At 43.5% G+C, this 11,492-nt stretch overlaps 3 non-coding genes across 3 annotated transcripts; all 3 read right to left on the reverse strand.

The window, feature by feature from the left end:
- Positions 1–224: 224 nt before the first annotated feature.
- trnav-cac (transfer RNA valine (anticodon CAC)) lies at positions 225–297 on the reverse strand. Its single transcript has one exon. It is a non-coding gene; the product is annotated as a tRNA-Val (tRNA).
- A 3,422-nt stretch (positions 298–3,719) lies between these two features.
- trnav-cac (transfer RNA valine (anticodon CAC)) lies at positions 3,720–3,792 on the reverse strand. The gene has a single exon. It is a non-coding gene; the product is annotated as a tRNA-Val (tRNA).
- Positions 3,793–5,403: 1,611 nt separating this feature from the next.
- On the reverse strand, positions 5,404–5,476 carry trnav-cac (transfer RNA valine (anticodon CAC)). Its single transcript has one exon. It is a non-coding gene; the product is annotated as a tRNA-Val (tRNA).
- Between the last annotated feature and the right edge of the window lie 6,016 nt (positions 5,477–11,492).

The following is an 11,492-nucleotide window of genomic DNA, read 5'->3' on the forward strand; positions in this document are numbered from 1 at the left end:
TGGAGGATTCAGAACGCAGTAACTACACTCTGAAGCAGAATGTCATATGATCAGACCCAGCTTGGATAAAAACATTACAATGCTTTGCAAACTAATTTCATGGAATTGAATCACAAAGAGAGCAGATTTGTTCGAGCATTTTCGAAGGCAGGTTTGCAGATGGGAAAGCAAGCAAGAAAGCTCCGTTCTTGTTCGTGTAAAAGGCTACAAATGAAGAACAAAGCAGTTTCTGTCCAGTTTCGAACTGGGGGCCTTTCGCGAGTGAGGCGAACGTGATGACCATTACACTACAGAAACAAGCCTCGGCCGGGCGGGCTGCGGCTCTGTGGCATCCAGCACTCAAAGTTGAAGCCATTCTACGTTTCACCTTTCTTTTTCCAATAGCTCGTTGTTATCCAGGGTAATTGACATCTTGAAAAAGTTAAAAAAAAGACGTGAAATTAGTGACAAAATATAGACAAGGATGTCGTCAATGTTCGGACTGTAGAGTGAGGTGGAATAGGCTGGGGCAACTTTCCTGGCAGCATAACGGCTGCGACATGATTTTATGGAAGGGTTGTAAACTGAGTAATTACGTGTTTTACCCAAGCTAGGGTGAGTTGGAAACTCGAGAGCATAGGGATAAGGTGAGTGGTCTGAAATTGACAAAGGACCCCGAGGCACATTTCCCACACACAAGGTTATGCGTGTATGGAATGAGCTACCAGAGGGAGTGGAGGAGGCTATTGCACTCAGAAAATTGCAATGGTAATCGGATGAGTTTCTGGATAGTATGGGTTTAGAGGGATTGAGGCCAAATGCTGTGGAACGGGACTTGTTTCATTTCGGTGATGTGGTGAGCGTGGATGAGATACACCAAAGTATCTGTTTCCACGCGGTGTACCCCAATAACCTTGTGTTGCTTACACCGGTTTTAAAGGATTACTATTTAGCAGAGCTGGCCGTCGCAGTCTGTGGCACAATCATTTAGTCTGTTCGACTTCTTACGGGAAAGGTAGTATTGTGAAACACTGCAGAAACGAACGACTTCCTTACTTTTGCTCCGACTGACCATACTTCGTGAAATTTTCCCAGATCCTTAGTTGAGGATTTTTGCTGCTGGAACTTACCTCAGAACCCGTGTTAACTCGTAACGTATTGAGCGAATAGCAAACAGAAAGCATTTAACACGGAACACAATCAAAGTTGGCATACCTAATGCTTATTCAGACACAGCGAAGCATGAACGCTAAATGTGAGAGAGTCCGTGGTCAACAGGCATAAAGTAATCTCACAACTATCAACTCCAAACTACTCTTTCAGACATACTGCAGCCTTAGTGCACCACCACTTCCCAGACAATGCTGAAAAGAGAGAAAGAACGAATATCATAAGTATGGGCCATAAAAAAGTGAATTTCAACAATCACAGTCTTGATGAGATTACCTTTCCCTTCTGATGTCTCCAGGACGGAAACGATGGAAATGGAAGAAATTCAATAACATATTCATTGGAACGATTTTCCCATTCGCCAGAAAACCAAATAATGATGAATTGACTCACCGCAGGACACTGTTTCACAACTGCGATGAAATAACAGTCTCCATTCGGTTCCAGTAAAAAACTCAACTTGCCTGCAATGTTAGGCGAGAGTCGAAGCGATTACCATCACGACAGCAGAGAAACGTTGCAATAGTCAGTACGTTTCCACACCACAGTTAAATTCCCGGGGGCATCCATGCAACGGGGATCGAAGTAGCATTTTAACAGTGCTGCGGCGATGGAGTCGATCAGCTGAAACAGCAGTGGTGGGATTCGAACCCACGCCCCTTTCAGGACTGGAACCTGGATCCAGTACCTTAGACCGCTCGGCTTGTGAAAGGTTGCAATTGAAGAACAAAGCAGTCTCTGCCCAGTTTCGAACTGGGGACTTTTGCGCGCGTGAGGCGAACGTGATGACCACTGCACTACAGAAACAAGCCTCAGCCAGCCGCGCTGCGGCTCTTTGGCCCCCAGCACTGGAAGGTGTAGACATTCTCCATTTCACCTTTCTTTTTCCAACAGCTCGTTGTTATCCAGGGTAATTCACAACTTGAAAACACTGCAGAAACAAACGACTTCCTTACTTTTGCTCCGACTGACCATACTTCGTGAAGTTTTCCCAGATCCTCAGTTGAGGATCCTCCATGGTCCGTCTCCGACTCGCACAGCTGCTGGGATGTGCCCGGCTACAATGTCAATTTCGCAGCAGATAACGAAATCCCATCAATCCGGACAAAAATCGATAGTAAGCTGAGTCTATCTTCTCAGACTCTTTTCAGAGACAAATGTATCTGTGACTGCGTGAGAATATATGTTCGGTTATGATTTGGTCAAACCACCATGAGCTGCTTGACATTACTTCAATTTCGATTCTTGCTTTGCTGAATGATTTCACCCATTGCTCGAAAGAGGACAATTTTCACGTTTACACGGAACACGAAACACACCGGACTACAGGGAAAATGCACAAAGCTGAGCAGGCCGTGTTCCACATCATACCTTGCAGCATAGTTTCAGTCACTGCCTGTTTTGCAGAATACGAGGCCCAAAGAATGTTCTCCACCATAAAACCGGAGGTAGCATTACAATCCGAGAACGACAGATCACATTGTGAGGATGCTCTGACCACGGGGCCAGTTCGAGATGCCACTTTCCTTGCCTTTTACATTAACCGTGCAATTTGCTGCAGAGATGTTCACATCTGGACATGAGCCACATGGATACCGACTGACTTGGAAACGAGAAGCGACTCAATAAATCTTGCTAAATTCCATGTTGCTTATTAGAAATGCAGCTTCTGTTCACCTCAATTTAAAAGGCAGTTTGTGAACATAGTAACTGAAGTCACAAGGTAAGTATCTTATCCCACCCTCACTCCGGGAGAGGTGCTAACTGCCCTTGAGTGCTTTTTGTTCTCGATGTGAAGAGCTCTCACGCCTGAGTCACCTTCACGTCTCTTGTTGCTGAGTGACTCACAAAGAAAGAGTTTCACCAGAGCTGCAACTGCCTCACTTTCCCACTCGCCCTGGCCGTTTACATTTTCCTGCTCGTCAGTGATTTAAAGAAAACCAAAAGGTTGCGATGTCATTCTGTAGCCTCTCTGTCAATTCCTCCGTTTCAGTTCCAACATGGCTTAGATCTCGGGCTCACCTTAATACTAGCGACGCTATGAAATCACAAGTCCAGAGGTTGCCCTGAGAGTGCAATTTCTTTCATTGCTGTTGCTGATTGAATGAGTCACTAACGTGCGAACTGATCCAAAACATGATTCAGCACCTCTGCTGCCAATTCTCGCACGTTGAATAACGACAGGCAGCTTCCAAATGAGGTCTTTCAGATACGACTTTGGGATACATTTGACAGACAGACTAGTTCAGGAATCCGTGGTGTACTGTGACACCAGCACGTCTGCTTCTTCCCTGTCTTTGAACCGGCCCGCCTGCACAAGGAATGCAAACGCGGTACTGCTTTTGCTGGAGGATTCAGAACGCAGTAACTACACTCTGAAGCAGAATGTCATATGATCAGACCCAGCTTGGATAAAAACATTACAATGCTTTGCAAACTAATTTCATGGAATTGAATCACAAAGAGAGCAGATTTGTTCGAGCATTTTCGAAGGCAGGTTTGCAGATGGGAAAGCAAGCAAGAAAGCTCCGTTCTTGTTCGTGTAAAAGGCTACAAATGAAGAACAAAGCAGTTTCTGTCCAGTTTCGAACTGGGGGCCTTTCGCGAGTGAGGCGAACGTGATGACCATTACACTACAGAAACAAGCCTCGGCCGGGCGGGCTGCGGCTCTGTGGCATCCAGCACTCAAAGTTGAAGCCATTCTACGTTTCACCTTTCTTTTTCCAATAGCTCGTTGTTATCCAGGGTAATTGACATCTTGAAAAAGTTAAAAAAAAGACGTGAAATTAGTGACAAAATATAGACAAGGATGTCGTCAATGTTCGGACTGTAGAGTGAGGTGGAATAGGCTGGGGCAACTTTCCTGGCAGCATAACGGCTGCGACATGATTTTATGGAAGGGTTGTAAACTGAGTAATTACGTGTTTTACCCAAGCTAGGGTGAGTTGGAAACTCGAGAGCATAGGGATAAGGTGAGTGGTCTGAAATTGACAAAGGACCCCGAGGCACATTTCCCACACACAAGGTTATGCGTGTATGGAATGAGCTACCAGAGGGAGTGGAGGAGGCTATTGCACTCAGAAAATTGCAATGGTAATCGGATGAGTTTCTGGATAGTATGGGTTTAGAGGGATTGAGGCCAAATGCTGTGGAACGGGACTTGTTTCATTTTGGTGATGTGGTGAGCGTGGATGAGATACACCAAAGTATCTGTTTCCACGCGGTGTACCCCAATAACCTTGTGTTGCTTACACCGGTTTTAAAGGATTACTTTTCAGCGGAGCTTGCTGTCGCAGTCTGTGGCACAATCATTTAGTCTGTTCGACTGCTCACGGGAAAGGTAGTATTGTGAAACACTGCAGAAACGAACGACTTCCTTACTTTTGCTCCGACTGACCATGCTTCGTGATACTTTCCCAGATCCTCAGTTGAGGATTTTTGCTGCTGCAAGTTACCTCAAAACCCGTGTTAACTCGTAATGTATTGAGCGAATAGCAAACAGAAAGCATTTAACACGGAACACAAACAAAACAGGCATACCTAATGCTTGTTCAGACACAGCGAAGCATGAACGCTAAATGTGAGATAGTCCGAGGGCATGAGGCATAAAGTAATCTCACAACTAACAACAGGGCAATTCCAAACTACTCTTTCAAACATACTGCAGCCTTAGTGCACCACCACTTCCCAGACAATGCTGAAAAGAGAGAAAGAAAGAATATAATAAGTATGTGCCATAAAAAAGTGAATTTCACCAATCACAGTCTCGATTAGATTACCTTTCCCTTCCGGTGTCTCCAGGACGGAAGTGTAGGAAATGGGAGAAATTCAATAACATATGCATTGGAAAGATTTTCCCATTCGCCAGAAAGACAAATAATGATGAATCGACTCACCGCAGGACTTTGTTTCACAACAGCGATGACATAACAGTCTCCATTCGGTTCCAGTAAAAACTCAACTTGCCTGGAACGTAAACTAATAGCTGAGCTGCTTGCTTTCTGCTGGGGAGGCGAGCAACATCATGATAGCAGAGAGTCTCCACAATACTCAGCACGTTTCCACAGTTAATGCCCCTGAAACACCCTGAAAAACCTTTACAATGCTTTGCTCACTAATTAAATGGAATTGCATCACATTTCACAAAGAGAGCAGATTTGTTCGAGCATTTTCGAAGGCTGGTTTGCAGATGGGAGAGCAAGCAAGAAAGCTCCGTTCTTGTCCGTGTAAAAGGCTGCAATTGAAGAACAAAGCAGTTTTTGCCCAGTTTCGAACTGCGGACCTTTCGCGTGTGAGGCGAACGTGATGACCACTACACTACAGAAACAAGCCTCAGCCGGCTGTGCTGCGGCTCTGTGCCTTCCAGCACTGAAAGTTGAAGCCATTCTACGTTTCACCTTTCTTTTTCCAATAGCTCGTTGTTATCCAGGGTAATTGACATCTTGAAAAAGTTAAAAAAAAAAGAGGGATGTGAAATTGGTGACAAAATATAGACAAGGATGTCGTCAATGTTTGGACTGTAGAGTGAAGTGGAATAGGCTGGGACAACCTTCCCGGCAGCATAACGGCTGCGACATGATTTTATGGAAGTGTTGTGAACTGAGCATTAACGTGTTTTACCCAAGCTAGGGTGAGTTGGAAACTCGAAAGCATAGGTTTAAGGTGAGTGGTGTGAAATTGACAAAGGACCCCGAGGCACATTTCCCACTCACAAGGTTATGGGTGCATGGAATGAGCTACCAGAGGGAGCGGAGGAGGCTATTGCGCTCAGAAAATTGCAATGGTAATCGGATGAGGAAATGAGGAAATGGGAGAAATTCAATAACATATGCATTGGAAAGATTTTCCCATTGGCCAGAAAACCAAACAACGAGGAATCGAGTCACCGCAGGACTTTGTTTCACAACAGCGATGAAATAAAAGTCTCCATTCCGTTCCAGTAAAAACTCAACTTGCCTGGAAAACAAAGCAACATTCGAGCTGCTTGCGATTTTCTGCGCGGGAGGAGAACATGACCATGACAGGACAGACACTTTAAATATTCAGCACATTCCCACACCGCAGTTGTGTTTTGAACATCAATATAGCGGGGATCGAAACAGCATTTTAACAAACTGTTGGAGTTGATCAGCATAAATGGCAGTATTTTCTTTCAGCTGAAATAAATTCGGAACAAATTTGCATATATCATTAATCGTTCCAATGAGATAAATCTAATGCACTTCCGATTATTACAATGAACTGTGTGACTTTCAGTTCACTTAATAAAATGAAGCGAACAAAAAAGCTTTTCTTGTGGTTTAACGTAATTCAGTTAAGCCATATGAGAACGGCTATTGAACCACAACATCACATTTATATCACTCGCCATAGCTACTTCTTCATGTGAGAGAGAACGTCACTGAAGAAATTATGAGTGAAGGCAAAATGTGGATGTGAATATGACGGGGAATTATTGTTCACTGTTTCATTCTGAGCATGGCTACTTCTTGGATTTTGCTGTTATTGTAATTCTGGTGAAAGCAGAAACACAATGGTTTGGATTCAATTTAGCTCAAGACATTTCTCAACCACGACTTTCACCACATGTTACCTTGATGAGGTCACATGTTACCCATTTCCAAAACGTGCTGAGGAGACCGAGAGATTACAGTGATGGATTATTATACCACCGTGCTCCGCATTCATGGGTTTGAGTCACATTTTGGTTGCTAATTCCACAAACCACTGCTGCATTTTTACATTGCATCTCACACCGCTTGTATACACTGGATCGAGAATTGTGTTCTTGCGCTTCACTGCACGGGAGACTCACGAATAATCAATTCCACATAAAAGTTGAAATAAAAAATGAGAGAAGATGTTCTTTTCGGTTGTAAATTAAGTTGGTGTAATTAGAGGGAACACATTTTTTTCTTTATGCACCTCTTTCCATCTTGTCTTTCTATTAGTTTACATCGACAGAAAGAGAAATAACTAACAAGTGATCGGGAGCACAAGTTTATCCAATGGAATTGCTCATGATTATTTTAACCTAACAGTTCACACAATGATTTGATCAGTATTTCAAACAGTCACTCGGAATTGGAACCGCAGCAAACCGCTCCAATGAAACTAACCTTTCTTTCTTCCACATGCAGCGTGATGACTGACTTGCTAACTGTACAAGGTCAGCCAATTTTCTTCAGCAATCACAGCTTCTGTAAACAGCTACCTGTGCTGTGCAGAGTGTCATTTGATGCCCCCAGGTCACAGCACATTTCTTCTTCATGAGCTTATGAGCTTCGTTCATAATCTGTTTGATAAACCTTTTCTATCACTTCATCCCATCCACTCACAATTCTCAATTTATGAATAAAATTTAGCGTTAGATCAAATGTTAAACAAAATGAATGCATGCCATTCAGCCCATCGAGTCTGCCCCACCATACAACGAACTCATGGTTGATCTGATAATCTTCAACTCCATTCTGCTCACTGACCTCGACAAACTTCATCATCTTTCTAATTAAATACCTGACACAGTTTGAAAATACCCAACAACTTCGCCTCTACTTCGGTTGCCAAAAAAAACCCCACAGATTCTTTGAGCATGGGAATTACTCTTAATTTCTGAATTAAATGGGCGATATCTCATTCTGAGATTATGTCCTGTGGTGCTCTCATCAGAGCATAGGCCAAACCACCTGCCTATATCTACCCTGTCAAGATCCCACGGCTTTGTTTCAAGGAGAATAATCCAAGCCTGACCAATCATTCCAAGAAGCTCCATTTTATCCAAAGTTGACAACATCCTCGTAAATATCTGCTGTCCCTTACAGCACGGGAACTGGAACTTGAAATCAGATAGCGATTGGAATCGGATTAGTCCACACATGGACCAAATACAGTAATGATAACTTTGACAAATGAGAATCTAATCATATTCTATTGACATTCAGTGACTTCGTTGTAACTGAAGTCCTCCGTGTAATCGCCCTCGGAGCTAATATTTAGGAGAAATGTTACCTGACCGCCCAAATAAAGAAGTTGACTACAAAAAAATGTCCGTCAGTCGACTCTGGTTGATAATTAACACAACTCATGTCTCCGTGAAGCCTGCATCATTTGTTAGGCACAAATTAGATGTGTAACAGAACTCGCTTCATTTGCCTGGATGTGTGAAGCTTCAATGCCACTGAAGGAACTGGACCTCGTCCACGACAATGCAGTCACTTAACTGTACCACGTTCAACACCTGAATGTTTATTACCCTCACTGCTAAGGCACGATTGCAGTAGAGTGCACCACCTCCAAGATGTATGGAGTAAGTCATTCAGGCTGTGTTGACAGAACATTCAAAGCTCAAAAACTGTGCTGGCTATAAGGACAAGGTTGAAGATGCACTGAAGCGCGACCATTTGCAAGTTACCCGCCAAGGCACATACCGGCATGACTTGAAGATGTATCAGTGGTAAATCCATTGAGTGATGAAGCTGTCTTGATCGTCAAAGTGGTATACTTCAGCCCTCCATCCTTTGTCTTACAAATTTTAAAATGTTAATTATTGCATTGACCAGACTTGTGCTCATTCTATTAGTTGTTTCCTAAACTGGCGGTTGCTAAAGATCGAATATCACCCACAACCGAGGGTCAACAACAGAAAATATCCAAAAATACTCTCGACCATCTGAGCTCCCTGTCCAAAAATCTTCAGTGATCTGTGAATATCCACTCCAAGATCCCTTTGTTCCTGTTTGTTCTGTTCTCCACTCAGAATCCTCACTGTTATTGTTTCAACTCCCCAAATTCGTTACCACTTATTGGTCTGGATTCAATTCCATTCGCCGGTTTTATTTTCCACCTGATTGATACATCTCTGCAGGCCCTGACATTATTCATCATAGTTAAATACACGAACAATTGTTGATCCACTGCAAATTTCTAAATCATGACTCCTACAACTAAGTCTGAATCGTTGATCTCTGTCACGAAACAGTGGAACTCCACTGGAAACAAGCATCCAAACATGCTTCATTGCTGGATGTGATGAACACCTGCAATTACAGCACAATCGGACCCCTGATGTCATTTGTCAACATGCTGGTGACTCTATCAGTTGGCCTCCTGAGTGATCCCTTCTCACACATGGAAGTGGTGAATGACCTGTCCACATTGTGCCTGGGCACGTAGGTTTACACTTCAGCGGGTAATTGAATCCTTTCCCGAAGTCCCCCTATGGACCTGACATCTTGGCGGTGTGTGTATCCATGTGTCTTTTTAGATTGGATAATCAGTTGAATTTGAGTCCACGCAGAGATGACTCCCAATTTTCCCCGTCATCCGTGTATTTTTTTTCTTCTTCTTTATTCTCCCACGGAGTGTGGCCATCATGGTCTGAACATTATTTGTTGTGCATTCTTAATTCACCATGAATTGAGTCAGAGGGATTCTATCGTTGAAAAGCACTGTTGTGAGTCTGGAGTCATATGTTGGCAGGTCTCATTAAGGATGGCAAATTCCCCTTTCCAAGGGACACGAATGAATGGGCTTTCAGCTAATTAAAACCTTTTGCCTCTGTTCCTATGATCGGGGTTATTATTCCAAATTTTATTCATCGATTTAAATACCAGCAGCTGCCATGTTCCAGTCTCCAAGTGTTGTTAGCCCAATATATCGCCACTACATTTGCATTTGACACGAAGATTGGTGAGTAGAAGAAAGCATAGGGGTCGTCAAAGAATAGAGAATAATGTAGATAGACGGGAGAGTAGAGCGGAGAAGTGGCAGACGGAGTTCAATCGAGGCAAATGTGAAGTGATGCATTTTGGGAAGCCTAATTCTTGAACCAACGAAAGCAAATGGCATGCTTGTCGTCAGAGGACCGGGCTTTGAATGTAAGAGCTGGCAGGTCATGCAAAAATTGTAGAAGATTTTGATTCGGCCGCGTTTAGGAACACTGCACAGTTCTGGTCGTCAAGTTACCCAGTTGATGTGGACGTTTACGAAAGGGTGTAGAGAAGGTTTACGAGGATGTTGCTGGTATGGAAGATGTTTGCTGTGAAGAGAGGTTAAGAAGTTTATGATTGCTTTCCGTGAATAAAAAGAGATTGAGGGGTCCTGATTGAGGTCTACAACATCTTGCAGGGTAAAGACCGGGTGTAAAGAGATGCTTTTTCCCCAGGTAAGGGATTAAATAATGAGAGGTCTCACATTCAAATTGAGAGGTGAAACGTTTAAGGAAGATAGATGTAGAAAGTATTTAGCACAGAGGGTGGTAGGTGCCTGGAACACGTTTCTAGCAGAGGTAGTACAGGCAGGCACGGTCGTTTCATTCAAGGTGCGCCTTAATAGATGCGTGAGTAAGTGGGGAGCAGATGGAAACAGGTGCTTAGGAATTGGGTGATAGGTTTAGACAGTTGATTTTGTTCATCCCAGGCTGGGAGGTCCAAAAGGCCTGTTCCTGGGCTATAAATGTTCTGTGTTCTTTGTTCTTCTTTGTTCACTACACTACCATCCCAATGCTACATTGCTCCATCTCAGAGAATGACATTGGCAATTCCAATCATCTCAGAGGGAGTGAGAATATGACATGTGGCTGTGTTGGAATGAAACTGATGTACGCTGTACTGGAGTGTTTGCTGGGAGCAAGAGGATGATGTGATGAAAAAACAGTTCTTACCTATCAAAATAACTAAACAGTGCATTGTAAAGGAAAATTGCACTGAATGCTTGCAATACACCGACCTCTCGCTTAAGGCTGCAGCACGCTTCCACTGAGACAATCGGCAGTGCGGGTTAATGCTGCTGTTGTACCTTAATAATCTAATAACTGGAGACAAATATGCCCTTCCTCCCGCCTTTGACCAGGAGAACTCCCAGCCTCGGAATTTCACGCACCTCTGTATCATCATAGAAGGACCATGTGCTCACCGATCGCATCACTGGTGCGACACAGTAGCTTCACGTGCTCATTTTCATCCCAATTTCCCGTTTGATCTTTGCAACTGCACCATTGAGTCTGGGTGGAGGAATTGGGATTATGTGATCCACTGTAGAAATGGGTACTTCCTTGTGTGGGGAAGCTCGTGTGGCAACAATCGTGAAACCTCATTGCTGTTGGAACATACATTTCAACAATATCCTGCAGTATCCCTTGAGAATTTGATGTTTTGTAAAAATCTATCACCCTCACTCTTTAACATGCAGTTCTCGATGGAACTTACTCAGCCTCTTGAAATATCCAATTTGAATATACAGCCAATTCTGAGTTCCCACATGTCTATTATTGCTCGCCAAATAGTCCTGTTGTGTCTCTGCATTCTTCCTAACATGCTCTATGTCACTGTCGTTACTGCTCTTTT

Source organism: Hemiscyllium ocellatum, unplaced genomic scaffold (assembly GCF_020745735.1).
Source record: "Hemiscyllium ocellatum isolate sHemOce1 unplaced genomic scaffold, sHemOce1.pat.X.cur. scaffold_690_pat_ctg1, whole genome shotgun sequence".
NCBI classification, from domain to species: domain Eukaryota; kingdom Metazoa; phylum Chordata; class Chondrichthyes; order Orectolobiformes; family Hemiscylliidae; genus Hemiscyllium; species Hemiscyllium ocellatum.